Source organism: Podarcis raffonei, chromosome 6 (genome assembly GCF_027172205.1).
Source record: "Podarcis raffonei isolate rPodRaf1 chromosome 6, rPodRaf1.pri, whole genome shotgun sequence".
Lineage (NCBI taxonomy): Eukaryota > Metazoa > Chordata > Lepidosauria > Squamata > Lacertidae > Podarcis > Podarcis raffonei.
In genome coordinates this window covers 38,040,716-38,060,709 of record NC_070607.1, presented here as the reverse complement: position 1 = coordinate 38,060,709, position 19,994 = coordinate 38,040,716, and the positions used below count along the sequence as shown (strand labels likewise).

Sequence of the window (19,994 nt, the reverse complement as noted above, 5' to 3'; positions counted from 1 at the left end):
ACATGTCAAGAGGCCACATGTGAAGACCTTACTGTGAAAGTCAGCCTCCTGCCAGATTCAGTACATTCTCTGAACCTTTTATTGAAAGATTCGGGACAGACAAATTCATGGCTTTGTTCTATCTCCATTCTCGAAGATACGCTTCTGAATACCAGTGGCTGGAAGCCTCAGGACAGTGCTGTTTAATTCAGGTCCTGCTTCCTGGATTCCCATAGGTGTTTGGTTGGCCACTGTGAGAACAGGATGCTGGACTAAGATGGGCCACTGGGCTGATCCAGCAGGCTCTTCTTATATTCTGAATGTCATCCAGATTTAGTGCACAGTTAAACCATAGAATTCACTGCCACAAGATGCAGTGAGAGGCACCAACTTAAATGGCTTCTAGAAGAGCTTAGATAAATTCATAGAGGATAAAGAAATCAGTGACTGCAATAGTTATATAATGTCTCTGAGGCAGTGGGCCTCTGAATACCAGTTGCAGGGAAATGCAAACAACAGAGGGCTTTTGCATTCATGCCCTGTTTGTGGGCTTCCCATAGCCTTTCCCACTTGGCCACAACGGAAACAGAATTCTGGACTAATTGGACCTTTGTTCTGATCCAACAGGAATCCTGTAGTCTTATGTTCAACTACATAGGCTACAAAAAGTACTTAGTTGATGGTGTGTATTTTAACTTTCTCTTCTGGCATGTGTGCTGTTCCTTTGGCCATTCCTTGCTCCTACTCCCCCCCTAAAGTTCTTTAAGGAAGTGGTGACATTTCTGTAATGGCATAGCTCATACTAACAGCAGATATTAGATACAGTGCTCAGGACAAAAAGCAAAATGTGCTTTATATCTCAGCTGGAGCTTTACATTCTTTTTAAAAAGAATACCTTGGCCAAATGATAGAAGGCTTCCTTCCAATATAAAAGCCACTTAAGATATTTTTTTTAATCTGAAGTAGCATTTATCTCGCCTCTGAATTTCAAACTAAAAAGCTTCTCTCCCCCTCCCTGTTATGCTCAAAGGCTTATGCTGCAGTAGCCTGCCATCTTGTGGACTCTAAAGCAAGTTTGAATTTCTACTTGCCTTCAGTTAGTAAGGAAACCCATTATATTTAGATGATAATGGAAACAACTTCAGTTTTTTAAATAATGCACAGGAAAAACAGAATTAATGTTTGTGTGAAACTACAGTATGTGCACTGGCTGATTAAGGCTGCAATCCTGTACCCACTTACCTGGATAAGCCCCATGAACTCCATGAACTTATTTCTGCATAGACATGTATTGGACTGCAGTGTTGGGCATCCCTATTAGTGAGTTGTAGACTACAGCAGGGAACTTGCATATCATAATGTTCCTTCAAACACACAAATGGTATATATTTTTAAATCCCTAAACACACACACATATATACACACACAAAGATAAAGGTTTTAGCCCAGCTGGTTTTCTATTTAAAGGATTGTTTTTGTGGGGGGTGGGGGGGAATGTCCCACAGAACTGGTACAGTTGAGACACAGGTTTACAACTGGGAGAAAACGAGGCTATAATTTTCTAAAGAACATAAATATCTTAAGGCACAATACTATGCATGTTTACTCAGAATTCAATGTGGCTTACTCCCAAAATATAGGATTATACCCTTAATAGTCTGTTTTCAAGAAAAAGTTACCTTCCATACAGATTACAGTTTGTCTTCCTCCCTTCGTTTTTTTTTTTTTTGTTTGTTTGTTTTGTAGGCGGTATCCCTTAGGGCTATAGTGCTGAGCATTCATAGTTGGAAGTAAGTAGTTTTTTAAATCATGCAGTTTGCTTAAAGAGTATGCATTGTCAGAACAGGTCTACTAGCCTGTGACGTTTTATGGAACTATTCATAATATTTTCAGGTATGCTTTTGTAAGCAAATTGTAAACAAAACCGGTATACTATTATTAGGTCACATACATATACAGTAAAGTATATGCCTAGCCAGCTAAAATCAGTAGGCTGGCAAGGTTGAGTCGGTACTAAATGTTCATAGTTAAACTTTTATTTACTCCAGTGGAAAGTTGCATACATGCACAGGGTGGCCACATGCATATCCCTCAAACATCCAATTTTAAGCGAGACACCCCAGAATTACAGAAGCCATCCTGACTTCTGATTCTATCCCAGAATGTCCTGTTTTTGGTCCAACGCTCTCGCTTGAGTGATCTGGCTCCTGCGAGAGCTCAGGAACAAAAAACAAGCATCCCTATTTTGATCAGTTGGAGGATATGTACATGTATCACAAAAAAGGGGAAAGGAATGGAAAACACCACCCACAAAAGGTCAAAAGATGCATACATGAACAGCATAAAGGGGCACAAATAACGAGAGATTTCATCCCAGGCCTGCTTAAGCAATATGTAATATACTCTATCTGGCATTTCATATTTACGTGGCTAAGTAGAGCTCACATAAAATGTGTGCATGAATATAATACAGAGAAGGAGACTTCAGAGGGAGGAAGAGAGCAATTATTATAAAATGATACTTCATGTAGGTTCCCTTCATTAAAATAGTGTTAGGATGAGATAGGCAGCATGTTGCAAGTAGTTGGAGTATCAAACTTCAAACTGGGTGAACCTGGACTACCTCATCTAAATAGAAGGCGAGCAGAGAACCCTCACATAATATACATCCATCACCATCACATCTGCTATTATTATTATTATAGCTCCCAAAGTTTATTAAGAACATAGAAAATTGCCTTATACTGAGTCAGATCTATCTCATCGTTGCTGACACTGATTGGCAGCAGCTCTCCAGGGTTTCAGTCAGGGGACATTTTCAGCCCACATACCAAGAACATGGCAGCATTTCTTGAACAACCAGCCCTGTGAAGTCTCAGCCTAGATTAGTAATTTGTTTTGTAACCCACTCATATACGCCTCAAAATGTAAGAAGGCTTAGTATCAACACTTACCCAGCCTCCTCCTCTGCGTCAACTGCTGAAAGCAGCTCCTCGGGAAACCTTGATCTGCCTGACTCAGTAACCTGCTTTTAATTTCCATAGGAAGACACTATTGCGAAAGACCAGCCCAGATCAAATACTCCACTATTCAGAAGGCATCAAAATGTCTTTGTGATGAGTGATACTTAGGAAGATGCTTTATGCTCAGTCACATCACTGGTCCATCTACCTCAGTACTGTGCATGTTGACTAACAGGACTCTTGACTGGAACATACCTGGACATGATGGGGATTAAACTTAGGACTTTTTGCATGCAAAGTACATGCACTACTGCTTGAAGGCAGAAAGGCTGAAGGCTCAATTTTGGTAGACGTTCGTTCTTGATAGCAACCCCAGTGGTGAAGAGCCTGGTTCATCTTTCAAGTATGAAAGACAGAAGGGCTGTAAGAGAGAGGAGGAGGCAGAACAAAATTACCGGTGAATGTCTTACGTACTTGTTGCGAGAGTCAGTGTGCCTTGATGTTATGATTCATCTCAAATTATAAAGTGACTATTGCTCAGTAACACAAGCCAAGGTTCTCAAAGTGAATGGCTCTATATGGCCAGCATAGGCCACTTCTTGATACCTGCCATGAATCCGAGTGCCCATGACTCACTATGTGGAGGCCCCTTAATAAATAACTTGATGTGTCTGCACAGTTCCTTGAGGGAAAGGGAGATTTATGCCCTAATTTTCCCACTGCATTGCGACAAGGGCAGCTTCCACAGGGTTCAGTCTGCTCTGGCAATATTGGCAGTGGAAGTAACAAGATCAGCCATCTAACCCATGTGATTCGCGGATGAGACCACATCATGTAGTTGTTTGAACATAATGCTAAACCACAATTTAGTGTAGTGGTGCAGAACCTCTGGCCTAATCAGGCCTGCAAATCCATTTTTAGCAAGCCATACCCACATGATTTCAGACATGGGAAAGTTCAAGGCAGGGTGGCTGTAAAAAGGCAGAATCAGAAGTGTACTCTAAGGGCTCATGCAGACTTCCTTTTGCGACATGCTTTCCAGGAACAGGCCCGTGCTTTAAGGCTCCATGTCTGAGCAGTTTTTGTTTCTCGTCCTAGTGCTTCCCCTGGAAAAACCCACATTTTACCACTGAATCAGAGCAAATGGCAATCCTTGGAAAACCCGACTGCGCTTGGCTTCAATTCAATGGTAAAACACAGGCTTTCCTGGGGAAAGTGTCATGACAAAAAACAAGAAAGAAAACTCTCAGACACGGAGCTTGAAAATGTGGACCTGTGCCTAGAAACACAGCACGAAAGGAAGTCTAGATGAGCCCATAATCTTCCTTTGCAGGCAAAATCCAAATGCGTCCATTTTTGTATACCACCCTGAACAACTTGGAGAGAAACCTCGAGTCCTTCCTTCGCAGCCACAAATTGAAGTTACAACCAGATGATGCCGGATGAACTGGGAACCAAGGTACACCTTAAATCCAAATGATCCAATTCAAACCAGTTATCCAAATAGCATAATGACTTCCGATAACAATGCTGAATGTGGAGTGTAATGCTATAATGGATTCAATTTGTTGCTCACCCTTCCCCTCGCCCCACTTAAAGAGCCATGGGTGCTTTGGAAGCAATTTCCTACCTTCTTTTTAATCTAAGCAGTTACATAATGGTTTAAATTGTCAACTGCTTCTTTAAAAATATGTGGGGGCCTATAAGCAATTGCTGAAGGAGAGATTTGTCCCTCTGCTAAATCCATCTTCCCATTCAGTGGTTGGCTCAGAATTGGAGTTCCCCCACAACCTACAGGGCATGAAGAGACCACTTTTGTACAAGTGCAAGAATTAAGGGTATGATACTCTTCTCAAATAAGAAAATATTTTAAAATAAAGGAGGAAATTCAACACTGTGCTATGTTAAACGTTCCATCAGTAAGACCTTTTCAGCTTGCCAGATTGAATAATTCCTTCTCTCCTGCCCCCATGTGCTGTTCTGGAGGTTCTCCTGAACGCCCTCAAACCAATTTGGGGGGCCAGGGGATGGGAAAGGAGGTGAGGAAGTCCCACTGTGCAACAGGGAGTCCTTGCACAGGGCATCTACTGAAGTGAATCCCGCCCTCAGAGTTTTTTTTAGTGCAGTACTAGCTTGGACTAGCTCAGTAGCAGCTCCTCAATGTGGCCAGCAAGTTTGGAATTAAAACAAGTACAGTGGTACCTCGGGTTACATACGCTTCAGGTTACAGACTCCGCTAACCCAGAAATAGTACCTTGGGTTAAGAACTTTGCTTCAGGATAAGAACAGAAATTGTGCTCCAGCGGCGCGGTGGCAGCAGGAGGCCCCATTAGCTAAAGTGGTGCTTCAGGTTAAGAACAGTTTCAGGTTAAGAACAGACCTCCGGAACGAATTAAGTACTTAACCCGAGGTACCACTGTATGGGAGAACGTGAAGTACTGTTTATCCCTTCTTCCCCCTTGCTTTTCTGCTGTTGTTGCCCCAACCCAGGACAAAAGGGGATTCTGGTCAGAATTCCCATCCATTCCACCCTTCCAGTAATGCCACTAGCAGCAGAGTTCAAGAGACCCTTCCTCTCTCTATCTCCTCCATTTGTTTATGTGCCCAAGAGAGCAGAGAATGAAATCTGCACCCCACATTAAATGTGAAGAGTTAATAGGGGTTGGTGCTGCCAGGGAGGTGGGGAAACGTAACACTTTTGAGGCACTGAAACAAAGATTCTAAATTGCTAACGCGGCCCAAAGGAAGGCATGAAGCTTCCTTAAGTAAAGAAGAGCAACACTGTCATCCCCTTTCTATTGTGCCCTACTCTGTGGTGCTGTTGAGTAATTTGTAGGCCCAGACTTTACAGCCGTCCCTGTGTTTTACTTCACTTCCATCAGAATGGGGGTTCAGTAGGCCCTGTTGCATTTGCTGTTGATTCTGCTGTGTGAGTCCCTTGACTTCTGCTCCAGAGTGCTGTCCTGACAGCACCATTGACTCAAATTACTAGCTCTTCACCGCTGAGCTTGAAATGGGAGCTTGCTGCTTTCTCTTTCTCTCTCTCTTTTTTCTGCCCAAATCCAAACAGCGGGCTTTCAGTCAGAACAGTTTCCTTCCCTGCAACATTGGGCCTACCATGTGGTCACACCCCTCCACTGCTAGAACTCTTACATGTACCACCATGGCTACACACACTACACATTTAAAGCACACAAACAGCCTACTGGAGTCCTGGGAACTGGAAATTATAGCTGGGTTATTATTATTTTTGAAAAAGGGTGAAGGATTTTGAGTGTGGATGGGGACCCTATGTGACCCCACAGATTCCCTCGGTTTTGCACCCTCAGCAACCACGCACACCCTCTGAAGGTTACAAATATATGTAATATATCCTGCTTTGCTAGCACAGTCTCTGACAACTAACATTTTTCAGACTTCATCAATGGCAGGAGCCTGTCTAAAAGAACATTATGAAAAACCCTTGAAGCTATCCTGGTCCAAACATCTGTTCTTGCAAGGTTGCATTAGCAGGGCCATAACTGCATTAGAGTGGAGCTACAAATTCAATACAGTTGGAGATAATGGTGGTATAAGTGTTTCTTCATAGATGATAGTCTAGTGGAGGCGAAATCCGGGAATCAACAGTTTTAAAAAACACAAAAAGCCAGGCTACTGTCAATGCCTTTAATGGACAAGGCACCAAAAGTATTGCAGAAACAATAAAAAGTCCTGTGGCACAGACCTGTTGTCCATTTGTGTTGCAGCAGAATAACATGGATGCTCTTCTGGAATTCGTTGCCATCAAAAGTATTTCAATATAGGAGTGAAATCCAAGCCAGAATTTGAAGCACTTCTCAGTTTCAAATATTTGCCTTAAAAAGGAAATAATTCTAATTGTAATGAAAGATTGAACAATACCTTATTTACAAGCAAGTAGCATTAACAACAGGTTTAGTGCTGTCAGTTAGTGATGAAAGGATCTGTTGATTTTGGTTACCTCAGTTTCTCCAGTCTGAAACCAACTCTCCACATTTCTGCAGCAATTTGTGATTTATTTATTTATTAAAAAATCCTTATGAAAATTCATTGCATTTTAATGAGATCTTCCCCTCATAAAGACGTTTTGCATGCAATTTTAACCAATGTACAGATTTGTGCAGGGACTTTCTCCAATATAATGTATTTTTGTATGTTATTTTGACTAATATATTTCTTTTTACACACACTTCCCCCTGATATGTGCATAATTCTAAACACTGTTTGTATGAGAACTGTATCGTGAAATTTGGAAATGTGAATTTTGAAGGATAGCTGTGCTTTGGTTCACATATTTCAGAAAGTGTGAATTTGATACATTCACCTTTGAATGTGAACTGAATCAAATTTCTTCCGCATCCTTAGTTGTTTACTTATGGAGTTCAGTGGAACTTATTTTCAGGTAAATGTGTATAGGACTGAGATGTTGAAAATATTGACATTTTTCACAGGTACTTCCCATACTCCTGACTGGTTGCACTGTAACTACATCCCAGTAATATAAAATGGAGTCCTATAAATAAGAAACAAGTAGATTGCAGACAAATGTGATGTCCTTAGTATCATTACAGTATCTTTGATAATTAACAGGTGATTGAATACGTATCAGTTTTTAAGAGGACAATCCAAAAATAAGCTAAATGTTTCTACATATTAATGGGAGCCCCTCAGAATGCAGTTGTATATAAGTTTGTAAAGAAATTTATCTAGAGGAACTAGACAGGGATGCCCTTTATACCCTCTGCTCTTTGCTACTGTCATTTATCCATAAAGGTACCCCTGACCGTTAGGTCCAGTCACAGACGACTCTATAGGCCGAGGGAGCTGGTGTTTGTCCATGTATAGCTTCCGGGTCATGTGGCTAGCATGACTAAGCCGCTTCTGGCGAACCAGAGTAGCACACAGAAACGCCGTTTATTTTCCCACTGGAGTGGTACCTATTTATCTACATGCACTTTGGCGTGCTTTCAAATTGCTAGGTGGGCAGGAGCTGGGACCGAACAACGGGAGCTCACCCCGTTGCAGGGATTCAAACTGCAGACCTTCTGATCATTTAACCTTGGGCTATAGCAATAACAGAAAACATACACATTCATAGGATCCAATATGGCTCTTTGGATACTAATATAATCCCTGTGTCTCACTCCCAGAAATCTTATAAATAAGTCATAAGGTTATTATCTAGTTACAGCGAAATATCAGGCTATAAAATAAATTATAAGATAGCACAGTGGCTACGTTATAATGTTTCGAATGAAAATTTAAAAGATGTTCAAGGGATAACAAAAATACCATGGAGAAATGAACATAGAATTAAATATTTGGGAATATGAGTTACAAATAAATTGGAAGATAGAGTAAAGAATGATTGATTGATTGATTGATCGATTAATTACCGAAAACTATTTCATGAGTAGGAGAAAGAACTGGAATTTTGGAATTTCTTCTCTCTCTCATGGTATGGGAGAAAATCTACTGTAAAATAAATATCCTGCCCATAAGTTTGTTTATTATACTCCTAAACATTCCATTAGTTGCTCCATCTGAAATACTGTCAAAATGGCAGAGACTGAAAGTTTTATATGAAACCAAACACACACACACACACACACACACACGAGGTAGCTGCCAACATTCTATTAAAAACCAAGCAGCAGAGGTATGGCAGTACCTAGCATAATAACATAATAACATAAAGTTATTAAAAAACAAAATTGGCAGGCAAGCCGCACCTAAAATATACTGTCGGCCCTGGACATTGCCCAGACCTAGAGGATATATAACTGCCCAATCACAGCCATACTAAATTCCTGGGTTTTTCTGCTGTTTTCTATAAGCAACAGCTCTAAGTCCTCTATCGCAGAGAGGAAAAAAGGTGTTTAAAATAACTAGATTTTGGACAGCTTGTGTGAGTCTATCAGTTAATGCTGTGGTTGCAAGCAGGTGAGAAAGGAACAAAACGTTCTCTTCTCTGAGGAGTCACTCAACAATTTTTAGCACCCTCCATAAACTATAGTTATCAGGATTCTTTGGGAGAAAGCATGACTGCTGAAGAGTGCTCTAGATCTATGGAGGAAGAGGGAAAAGAATGAATTGACCTCATGCCTCTTACAGTTTATAAGGGTATCCAGAAAGTGGATGGGAATTAGGGCTAGCAAAACAAATCCTATGATATTAAAAAAACTTGTCCTTCTTACATTTCGGAAGTGGCAAATCTTTCATGTTCATTAGTTTATGCACTTTTAAGCAGTTATATCCTAGCACGGGGTGGTTCCATGTCAAAGCACTCTTGAAGCCCACTTGGTATGAAAAGTTGGACCACCCTACACTAGTATATGCAAGTTATACCCTGGCTGGAGAAGTACCTTGCAAAATTCAGAGAAGCGACAATTTAGAAAAATGGCTTCAATTGGCAGAGTTTCAGAAAATGGAAATTAAGTATTTTACCATATGTGGTGGGATTGTAGTAAAATCAAAAAATTATGGGAAATGATATACAATGAGTTGAAGAAAATGTTCCAATTAACATTTGTAAAAAAGCCTGAAGCGTTTTTGTTAGGGATTGTAGGAAAAGACCTGCCAAGGAAATTGAAAAACATCTTCATGTACGCGACAACGGCAGCAAGAGTCTTAAAAGCACGAGGATGGAAGAACGAAGAAATCCCGACCAAAGAACTGTGGCAAGAGAAACTGATGGACTGTGCGGAATTGGCAAAATTGACACACAAACTACGTGATAAGGACAACCGTGACTTTAAAGAAGAATGGGAACCTTTTACAAAGTACTTAAAGAAACAACAAAATGAACTGAACTCCTTGGCAGGTTTTGAATAAACGTACCACAAACATTTTATTGGGAACATATAGATAGATAAATTAAGGATCTTTATAATTTTATAATATGCAGAGAATAACATGTGCTGAAAAACCAGAGAGAGGAGCTGAGGGAAGTCTGGGGTGGGGTGGGAAGGTTGGGCTTTTTTTTTCTTGGGGAGGGGGGAGGGGGAAATGGGGGGGAAATGAAGATGATGTGTTTTTGATAAATTGCTATGTTGAAATTCTTAATAAAAAATATTCAAAAAAGAAAATGTAAATTAAGTAGGTTTGCTTTTAAATGCATACAGAATTGAAAATTCTCCCCCATACCTACTTGTGGTAAAGCGGGATGTTACAGGAGAGAAGAATGGAGAAGAGGAAGAACTCTTCCCATGCAAAGGGGCGGGGGGCAGCTGGGTACACTTGTCCCAGGCCTCGGAAGGCTAAGCTAATAGGGGGACCCTGCTAGGGACTGGCTGTTTTTTTGTTTTGAGTTTATAACTTCATTCTAACAAAACTCCCACCCTGGGCCTCAGACAAGCTCTGCACGAGCCTGCTTCCCATTATACTCCGGAGACGTACCTTACCCCACTGTCATTCACAGGAAAACCTCTCTTCTGAAGAAGCCTGAACAGCAGGAAAGGCTCTTGCCTGAGGCCACCTGGACTCCTGAACAGGAACACTCTTTGCATGGATTAGGGATACACTGCAAAGATTCTGCTGTAGGGCCCCACTTGTACTGAAAAACAGAGCCCGTCTTAATATGCTCCTTTCAGTCATTTACTTCTAAATAAGACATGCAGTTTGAATCACAACATCTGAGACAATCCAAGTTTTAGGTTTCTACAAACAGCATAACAAAGAAGTTCTGGGCTAGGTTTGTACTACAAAGGAATTACTATCAATAAAACTATAAATATTCAGGTCTGTTCACATTAAAGAAAAGGCATTGGCAGTGAAGAAAGCACAGCCTGTGTTGCATGATTTTTTTTCCATGTTGCCAAAATAAATAATTAAAACTAGGCCTGAAATGCAACATTCAGCTTCCAGTTTTAATTTCCAGCTTCTGCAGTTGAACTTGATGTTGAATTGTGTGTGTCTATCAATTTGCAGAACAATACTTTTTTTACCCCTAAATCCTCTTTTGATCAGATTTCCTTATTTTATTTTAAACTATTTATCTGATGTAGGGCACATAGCAAAGACAATGCAAAGCCCTTCGGTCACTGCATTTTCTGTCACTTGATATGAAATTGATTTCATGTCGATATTTTAAAAACAAGTTTAAAAGGGGGAAGGAGTAACAGTTCCAGAGCCCAGCACCAAGGACGAGGCCACATCCTAATAATAATAATAATAATAATAATAATAATAATAATAATAATAATAATTTATTATTTGTACCCCGCCCATTTGGCTGGGTTTCCCCAGCCACTCTGGGCGGCTTCCAGCAAAGATGAAAAAGACACTAAAATGTCACATATTAAAAACTTCCCTGAACAGGGCTGCCTTCAGATGTCTTCTGAATGTCAGGTAGTTGTTTATCGCTTTGACATCTGATGGGAGGGCGTTCCACAGGGCGGGCACCACTACCGAGAAGGCCCTCTGCCTGGTTCCCTGTAACTTGGCCTCTCGCAGTGAGGGAACCGCCAGAAGGCCCTTGGAGCTGGACCTCAGTGGTACAATAATACATTTTAAGCATGTGATGTCTCACAGTCCCACAAAGAATCTTAGTAACTGTAGTTTACTCCCCAAAGAACTCTAATTTCCAGCAACCTTAACAAACTACACAGTTCAGGATGCTTGAGGGGCCAGCCATGCGCCTAAAATGTATTGCATGGACATAGCCTGGGACTCAGACCTCTGCCAATGATACCTCTCCTCTTCTCCAAATTCAGAAGTCCTTTTTTTGTTTGTCCACCCCTCTGCAATTAGAGGGCCTTTTTTAGTAGTGAAGCAGCATGCCTCTTTGCAGAAGCAATTAAGATCCTTATTCTACAAGACTGGTTTTTTTCCACATGCTTAATCATTCCAGCTTTAATAACACTTCCTACCAACTCTTTGAGAATATCAGCACACGTGTGGGTGGCAGAAACGCAGTGGATATTACATTGATTAAAGTCACACACGAAAACTACTGAGTAATAGAAATTTTCTGAGCACCTATATACCAGGATCAGTGATATTCAATTTCTCCCCATAAATGATCCAGTAATAGGAAAGGGTAGTAAGATATCTCCAAGTTGTTCAGAGTCAAAAATTACTTAACTACATAGCTTGCTGTTTGTTCTTACATTCACTAAAAATACTGAATCCCACTCTAGATGTGGAGACTTCACCTTAGCATTGCTCACAGACTTTAAGCTCTTCTTTGTGGTTAAGAACTTGCTTTTGTATAATTATGAATGCTGGGATTGTCAGAATGGAGGATTTTGCCCCTGGTACCAAATTCTGTGGTGGAATATATGCACAGTCCTCCAATTCTAATGGGTGCAGTCTACTTAGGGATACACACACACACACACACACACACACACACACACACACACACAGAGATAAAATCCTGTTTGCAAACCTGCTACAAAATACTACATCAACTGAAATTCTGAGATTAGAGAGCCCATTACTTAAACAAAAAAAATCATCCCTAATGCCTATTTACCAATATATAAGCACATTTCCCCCATAAACAACACTAATTGACACTAACCCAAATGAGCACAAAACGCTCTCTGTAGCATGACTTCCTGGATTGTAATGATGATTCAAGCTTGTTTGTTTATTCACTAATGTGCATAATCTGAAAATCCACAGCAGGGTTCCTAATTAATATGGGAGAATTAGCAAGAGTCTGCTTTGTAGCTTCCAATTAAACTTCTGCAGAGGCAGAAGAGGTGTTTTGTGCCCTGATGACAAGTTGCTTCTGTGGCATTGCCACCACCCTACCTGCTTTGTGTTTTTTTTAATCTACGACAGTTCACATCAACATAATTGCTTCAGTCTTCATCAGAATATTTCATGTCATATTAATTATGCATTTATTTATTTTTTAATGAATGCAGGACCTGCTACTTTAATTATTTTTCAAGCATCACTGTCCTGGCCTGCCCACCATCTTCATTCCCCAATACTGACCAGCACTTTATTGTTGAGCATGCCCAGCCACCCAACCATGGGTGTAAATATATATATATATATATTAAAGAGAGACCTCTTCCCACTGTCACCTGGTAAGCAGAGTGGGAGCAAAGTCACCAGTGTTGCAGTGGGGAAAGTAGCAGCAGGAACACAGCAGTATGGGGCAGGGGGGCAGAGGACACTTGGACCAGGGCTCCTTCAGACTTGGTAGCATCATCTGTTCTTTTCAGAGTGGTGTAGCCTGAGCAAATGTAGGCTATGATGGATGTTCCATCAGTGTGCAAAAAGGATGGTAGCTTTTTGCTCTTGTTGGCAAGTGATTGCTCTGAGAGTATCCACAGCAGCAATGTTTTAAAATAATTTCCCAAAGAACATTTTATTCTCTTTATTCAGGATACTAGCAGCCTCAAACCCAGCATTACTCAGAATTCTAAGGTGGGAAAAATCAGTGCATTTTTTAAAAATCAGTGGTTAAAGTCGGCGCAATTTTTAAGTTTCAGTCCACCACCTTGATTCAAAATGGTGTCCAATTGTATCAAAACATAGACGAAACCTTGCTTCTTGACTTTAGGAATTGTTATGCATGATTTCGTTATGATATCTTAAGAGCTGCAGAAATGCAGACCAAAAAAATGAACAGCTTTCAAAAATGAATAGGAGATTCTGAGATCCCTCTTCATTCTAGCAATTATGGACTTCTTTCTTATATAGGCGGCAACCATTTTGCACAGGGGTTCCATTCCTGCCCCCTGTATGTTTCGGCGAAGTTTACATAAGCTTTCCCTGTTCAGCCCCACCCCTGTTTTCGGGCAACTTCCGGATCAGCAACAAGAAGTGTGTGACTGTGCATCAATTTTGGACGCATGTAAAATGGTCGCTATCAGACTACTATAGGATGTTAAATTTGACTTCTGTGGGGTGGGTTTGATGAGTATGAGAGGGTATATTAACTACAATTTTTCTCTTCATGTGTGTAGGTTAAAGAGGGTTTTAAAATCTCATCCTTGGCAGCAAAATAGAAGCTTTGGGAATTAGGCTGCAAAACCTGCCTTTTGAGCAAGTCCAGCTAACGAAGTAAGCTGGCTTCCCCCTTCTTACCTCACTTAACAAAAAAACAAAAACAAAAAACAATTTGTAAAGTAAGTTTAAAATATGATTTACTTACTTGATAGTCTTGCATTGGTTCACAGCAAAGGCAGCAGTAAAAACTATACAGGCAAAATACTTATATTTTGAGCCTGGAGCTGAAGCAAGCAGTGACATGTCTGCTTTCACTGTTGGTTGAAGAAGAGAGCAAAGAGAGAGAGGGCAACAGGAAGGAGAAGGGTTTGTATCTCTTGTTTCTTCCTGCCATCTAAATATGCTTAAAGTGGCTTACAGCAGAAATGCAAATCAATACATCATTACAGTATCAAATATAAGTAAATCAATAAATAACTCAAGTTAAATAAATAACACTTAAAATCATCATAAAACAAACTGTCCTTCAGTTAAAACATATCAATTAATAACAAATATAATGATCATCCTAATGTAATCTCATGACAACTATAATATATCTAACAGCCACTGCATGGCAGTACTAAACCAAATTGTACAAAATTAACAAATTTTCATAGGGGCTAAAAGAACTGTGCTCATAGTTCCTAGAAGCTTGATCATATATTGTAAAATAAATAGCAATTAATACTACTATGCTATAAGGTGCATAAGAACTTAAAGTGGTAAAAAATTTCATAGCATGTTTCACAGCAGTTTGATTGCATAAACTGCTAAAAACAACAACACTTCTTCATCAGTCCTCGCTGGGAGGCACTCTTCTGTCAACAACAAACAGATGGCTTTGATCACCTTTGCTTAGGACTCTCACCACAGTTTCCCATTAAAGACATCAGATAATCCCCGATCCACCTCTCAGATGGAGAATTCTATATTTGTAATTATTCCTCTATATTCCATGGACAAGGCCCTTTAGGATTTTTTCCTGTGAATAGCACTTGAAAGTTGCAATCATATTGTCTTTCAGCGAAGTAGGTCCTTGTAGAATCTCATGCCTTGCTTCACTGACATCATAGCATGCTCAGTCCACAGACCTCGCAACATCTTTTGCCACAGTGGTTTAACAATCAATCCCTCTTCCCAGGGAACTATAACTCTCTGAGGGGAATAGGGGTGTCCAAACAACCCTCAGCACCCCTAACAAACAACAGTTCCTAGGAAGCCATGACTATTTAAAGTGGTATGGTACTGCTTTAAATGTATACTGTGGCTGGATTCTGAGACAATGGATGAGGAAGCTGACAAGCAGTTCCATCACCCAGATTTGTTGTAAGTCTGGAAGCTGGCTGAAGGTGGACTGAAGTTGGTGGGGCAGTACCCTGTTTCCCCCACTGAACCAGCCTTTATCAATGCTTACCCACCACTGTTGCTACCAGTGGCCACCAACTCTTGCTCCCACAGGCAGTGCTGCAGCCACAGAACTGCCAGTGATTCACCCACTCACCCTGAATGGGCTTACTTGATGGCACCAGAGCTTTTGCGATGAGTGCCAAGGGCTCACTCAGCTCCAGTCTGCACCAGCCATGTTTTGGGTGATATAACATGGCATACCCTGGCCTCCACCCTCAAAACACTACAAGGTAATCCCGTCCAGGATAGGCTGAGTAACTGGCAACTGCAGCACTACTAAGGAGCAGAACTGGGGGTGGTAGTGCCTAATGGAGGCCCAGGTCAGCATGTGTGGTGGCCACCAGTGGCCCTATGCAGAGGGCCTGCTCAAGCCTTGCCAGTTGTGCAAACAGCCCCTCTTCCTCCCTTGTGGAAATGGTTTATAGAAGTAGCATTCTTGGAGGAGTGGAAGGAGATTGGACCTATCAGTTTTATGGTCAAATGCTGCTTTGCCTTACCTCTTTTATTGCTAGCTGGAATACATGTTCATTCAATTTCTGTCTCATATCAGTATAAATCCTGGGAACTGTAGTCACACGAAGGGACAAAGAATATCCAGTTAAGAATTGTTGCATACTGTACAAAACTGCGGGGCTTCTAGGGCGAGATAAGGAAATCAATCTGGTTTCAAACCTTTAGTACATACCGTATGTGCATGTAAAACAGTTTGTGTGTGGCAAGAAACAACTGTGCAAACGTGTGCTATGTAAAATACTGTACTATGTAAAGCAAATACAGGCTATTCCAGGTTTGGGCAAACAGAGAAACCTCCTCTCTTTCACAAAACCACCTCCTTGTAGGAAATTGCAGGTGGAAATGGGTAATGTTCAAATAATGACTGTGTGCAAATTTTATGAGAAAAACACAGGAATGTCATGTGCAGTGAAGTCTCAGTTTGGGCAAATATGGCCACAGACAAACACTTCTTATTTGAGAAACTTCTAAACAGCTTGTAAGGACGAGTACTGAAGTCTGACAAAGCGGTGCAGACTACATTGCGATATATAACATCCCGTGTAGGCCCCATTTTATGACTTCCCTTGCCTGACGGCTAGTACGCCCCTTGCTCATTGAAGAAGGGGTAGAAGATCATTTGTGCCCCCACGGATCTCTGAAGCTAATCTTTCAGCCTCCTGCCTGAGATTTAATATTTCTCTCCCCCACCCCTTCCTCCCAGAGCAACGCGAGCTCTCTGCCGTCCCCACTGACCAGGGCGCAACTGGTGTTTGCGTGTTTGGAGAGGGTCTGTCAGCGCCTGGAGCTGCCTGGGTGAGCAGAGCAGCCTCGACAAGTCGTGTCCCGCCCTCTCCCCTCCTTCACACACACACCAACTGTGTTACGTTGCCGTTCAGCGCGCTGCTTTGGGCAGCCTGGCAGAGCTCTAAGGCAGCCTTAGGTGCCGCTGTTGCCGCTGCTGCTCACGAAGAGGCGCCGCGGAGGAGAGACCGAGGCTGCTGCTGCTGCTGCTGCTGCGCGCTGCCGGGGGAGCATCAGGTGGAGGAGCAACAACGAGCGCTAGTCGGGAGGCGCAGAAAAGAAAGCGCCTTTTCGCCTCTCCGGCGGAAGCAGCGAGGGAGCCTCGTTTCGGGGCGCGCGGGGCGGGCGGGCGGAGAGGGAGCGCGCGCCGCCGCCGCCGCTGCCAGTGCCGCCTCCGCTAGGAAGGATAGCGGCAAAGGTAAGATACTCCGGGGGGGGGGGGGAGGCGAGTAGCCAAGGGACGCCGAGGTGGTGCAGCAACGTTTTCGGCCCCTCAGCCCTTACCAAAAAAACCCGTGGGAACTGGCGTGGGTTGTTTACCTAGGGGGTGCGGGGAGGTGTGCAGCACACTCGCTTCCCCGTCAGAGGGGTACCAAAAGATGACCGGGGTGGCGGTGGGGAGACGGGCGGAGGAGGCATTTAGGGGTTTTTTTTAATATAAAAATATTATTAAAATTAGTTTAAACCACCCAAAAGGGAGACCAAAATGCCTCCCCGCCTGCCTGCCGACGGTGTTCTGGCTTCTGGAACGTGCAGCACATATGCAAGGCTCTCTGGCTCGCGCTGGCGAGGACAAACTCCTGGCGCCTTTTCGCCGCCAGAGCACCCACAGGAAGAACAGCGCCGGCGAACTTCGGGGTGCCAAGGTGCCTGTCGAGGAGACTTCTCGGGGGCGACAGGTTAAGACTAGCCTGCCTGTTCCCTGTGCTGACAGCTGAGGCGAAGCACCCGGCGGTTGGAGGTTGGGGGGGGGCGGGCGGGTGATCCTCTGAACTTGCTCCAAACAATCTCTGGAACAAAAACTCTGCCCAAACCGTGCAGTGAGTGTGTGGTATCATAACTGAGGGTTAACTGTTCAGTGGAAAGCAGGGCAATTTGCACTGTTTTGCTTATAGCTGCGCTGTGATCATTTCCTTGCTTTTCTTTTTGACCTACTTTCTGGGGGTGGCTGGGTGGGGGGATGGATAAATGGGTTGCAGAACTGTGGGAGATACTTGAACGGTTGTGACAACACTAGTTCATGCCTTCTACTTACTGTTGTATCCTTTAGTCTGCTTTTGATCTTTAATATGATGCATCAAGGAATATTGGTTTTACCTTAGCATACTCGTTCACCAGTGATATACATACATGGTGGATGTGTTCAGGTTACACTCGCATCTCTTTGGCCATAATGTTTACACATTATACAGTAGATCTAATTAGGACTGCATCCTTTCTGAATTTTACGGCTGCATTTATATAATATTGAGACATGTGAAAAAATGGGTATCCTCACTAATAAGCAAAGTGTGTGTGCGCACGCTTCATTTTTTTTCTTTTTGAAAAGTAATTTCAGTTATTAATCCTTAAGTTCTCAGCTCTTTCTAACCTGTTGCTATCACATTCATAAGATTTGTAATGGAATGGCAGGACACTGGCCCACACATTTTGGTATTTTTGGCTTCTATCATATATTATGTTTAGAAAAACAAAATGAATCAGTCTAAGTTTATCTCTGTTCAATGTTTTTTCTTGTAATAACAATAATTGTGTGGTCCATTTTCTTTCCTTTATTTTACATCTTGTTATATAAGTTAATGTTTTTCTTTTATGTAGTATGATGTGGAGGGACGTGTGGTTATAGGAAGACCTTGAGAACTGTCCCTCCATTTTTGATTTACATATTGTTTGGAGGACATATTTGTGTTTTTAGGTGGTTGGTTCATAGTGAGGGTAACAGGTGATATGGAATTGATGGAGCATTGTATGTATTTCCTGAACAAGAAAAAGGGAGCAATCAATTCAGTTGCTGTGCAGGAACACTCATGGAGGGTCCATAAAGTAACTGCCTTGAAAATTAAGCATAAGATTTACAGAAAAAGCTAGTGAATGCTGAATTAGAAGGTTGTATTATTTCACGTTCATTGTCAGCAGCTGTATATATTTCAAGGTGTCATTATCTACATGGAAGAAGAAAACCATTTTACTGGAACTATACTATTTAGGAGCCAATATACCTATTACGTTGGTTGGGTAACAGTGGGTTTTTAAACCATATGCAGTATTAAGAAATCCTTTTTTTAAAATATATTTTTTATTTTCCAAGATTTTTTAAAAAAATAACAACATTTTCCCATTCATCTTAACACCAAATTCATCTTGTTTGACTTCCCACCACCCCCCGGTTTCCAGTTTTTTTCATTTCTTCCCCTTGCATATAATTACTTTTCCAATTAATTTTCGCTTCTTCATATTTAAATAAAATATCAAATTAGTTCATAAATGCTACACCAATCCTGCTAATGTTTTGACATATTTACAGTGTTGTTTAACATAGTCTATAATTTTTTTCCAATCTCTCTCGAATTTCTTCTTGTCTTGGTGTCTAATTTTCATGGTAAGTTTTTCATTTCGGCATAGTCCATAATCTTAATTATCGATTCTTCCTTCGTCGGTACACCCTCCTCTTCCCACTTTTAGGCAAATAGCATTCTAGCAGCCGTTGTAGCATACATAAATAGTCTCTTTACATTCTTTGGTATTTCTTCCCCTAAAGGGAAAAAGCAAAAAAGGCTTCTGGTTTTTTATGAAAAGTTTTCTTAAACATCTTTTTTAATTCATTATATATCATTTCCCAGAAGTCTTTTGCCTTTTTACAGGTCCACCACATATGCAAAAACGTACCTTCATTATCTTTACATTTCCAACATATTTTAGAGGATATTTTTACATTTTCGCAATCTGTACCGGGGTCACATATCTAAAGAAATCAATACTGTACTTCATATTTAAATAATGTTGTTAGTTTTGGCTTTAGTTATACATGCAATTGAAAACAAAAAACAAAAATTCTCTCCCTTCCTCTTTCATTTTGTTACCTGCAAGATTTGTGTTATGTATATTTAGTTTGAAAGGGTAGTTAAGTATGTAGAAGCAGAAAATTACCCATTACATCTTAAGGCCAAATGTATTTGTTATTACAAGAACATTAATAACAATACTTTGCTATTTGCATCCAACTCCTGCAAACACACTCAAGAGTTGCGTCCAACAAAGGAAAGATAAACACAACCATCAGATGAAGTTAAAAATATTACAAATTAAAAGTTATTGCAAGCCAAAACTTTTTTTTCTGATGCTATATACTAATATTTACTTGATCAACTTTGTGCA

The 19,994-nt window shown here is 41.3% G+C and overlaps 1 protein-coding gene and 2 long non-coding RNA genes across 4 annotated transcripts in view; 1 reads left to right on the top strand and 2 right to left on the bottom strand.

Annotated features, from left to right (window-relative positions):
* LOC128415653 (uncharacterized) overlaps nt 1-3,366 on the bottom strand; it is a 48,130-nt gene extending 44,764 nt beyond the window's left edge. The window contains exon 1 of the long non-coding RNA XR_008331028.1: nt 3,198-3,366. This is a non-coding gene — a long non-coding RNA (uncharacterized LOC128415653). The remainder of the gene's footprint in view (nt 1-3,197) is intronic.
* A 10,719-nt stretch (nt 3,367-14,085) lies between these two features.
* Nucleotides 14,086-16,790, bottom strand: LOC128415652 (uncharacterized). Of its 2 annotated transcripts, none has more exons than XR_008331026.1 (3): nt 16,691-16,790; nt 15,821-15,888; nt 14,086-14,188 (listed from the first exon to the last, which is right to left on the bottom strand). It is a non-coding gene; the product is annotated as an uncharacterized LOC128415652 (long non-coding RNA). The 2 variants fall into 2 exon arrangements; XR_008331027.1 differs by lacking the exon at nt 16,691-16,790 and adding an exon at nt 16,572-16,684.
* Nucleotides 16,791-16,939: 149 nt separating this feature from the next.
* The window catches only part of PDE4B (phosphodiesterase 4B), a 245,354-nt gene continuing 242,299 nt past the window's right edge, over nt 16,940-19,994 (top strand). Inside the window, exon 1 of the mRNA XM_053392154.1 lies at nt 16,940-17,037. The gene's annotated coding sequence lies outside the window, so the exon portion shown is untranslated. The remainder of the gene's footprint in view (nt 17,038-19,994) is intronic.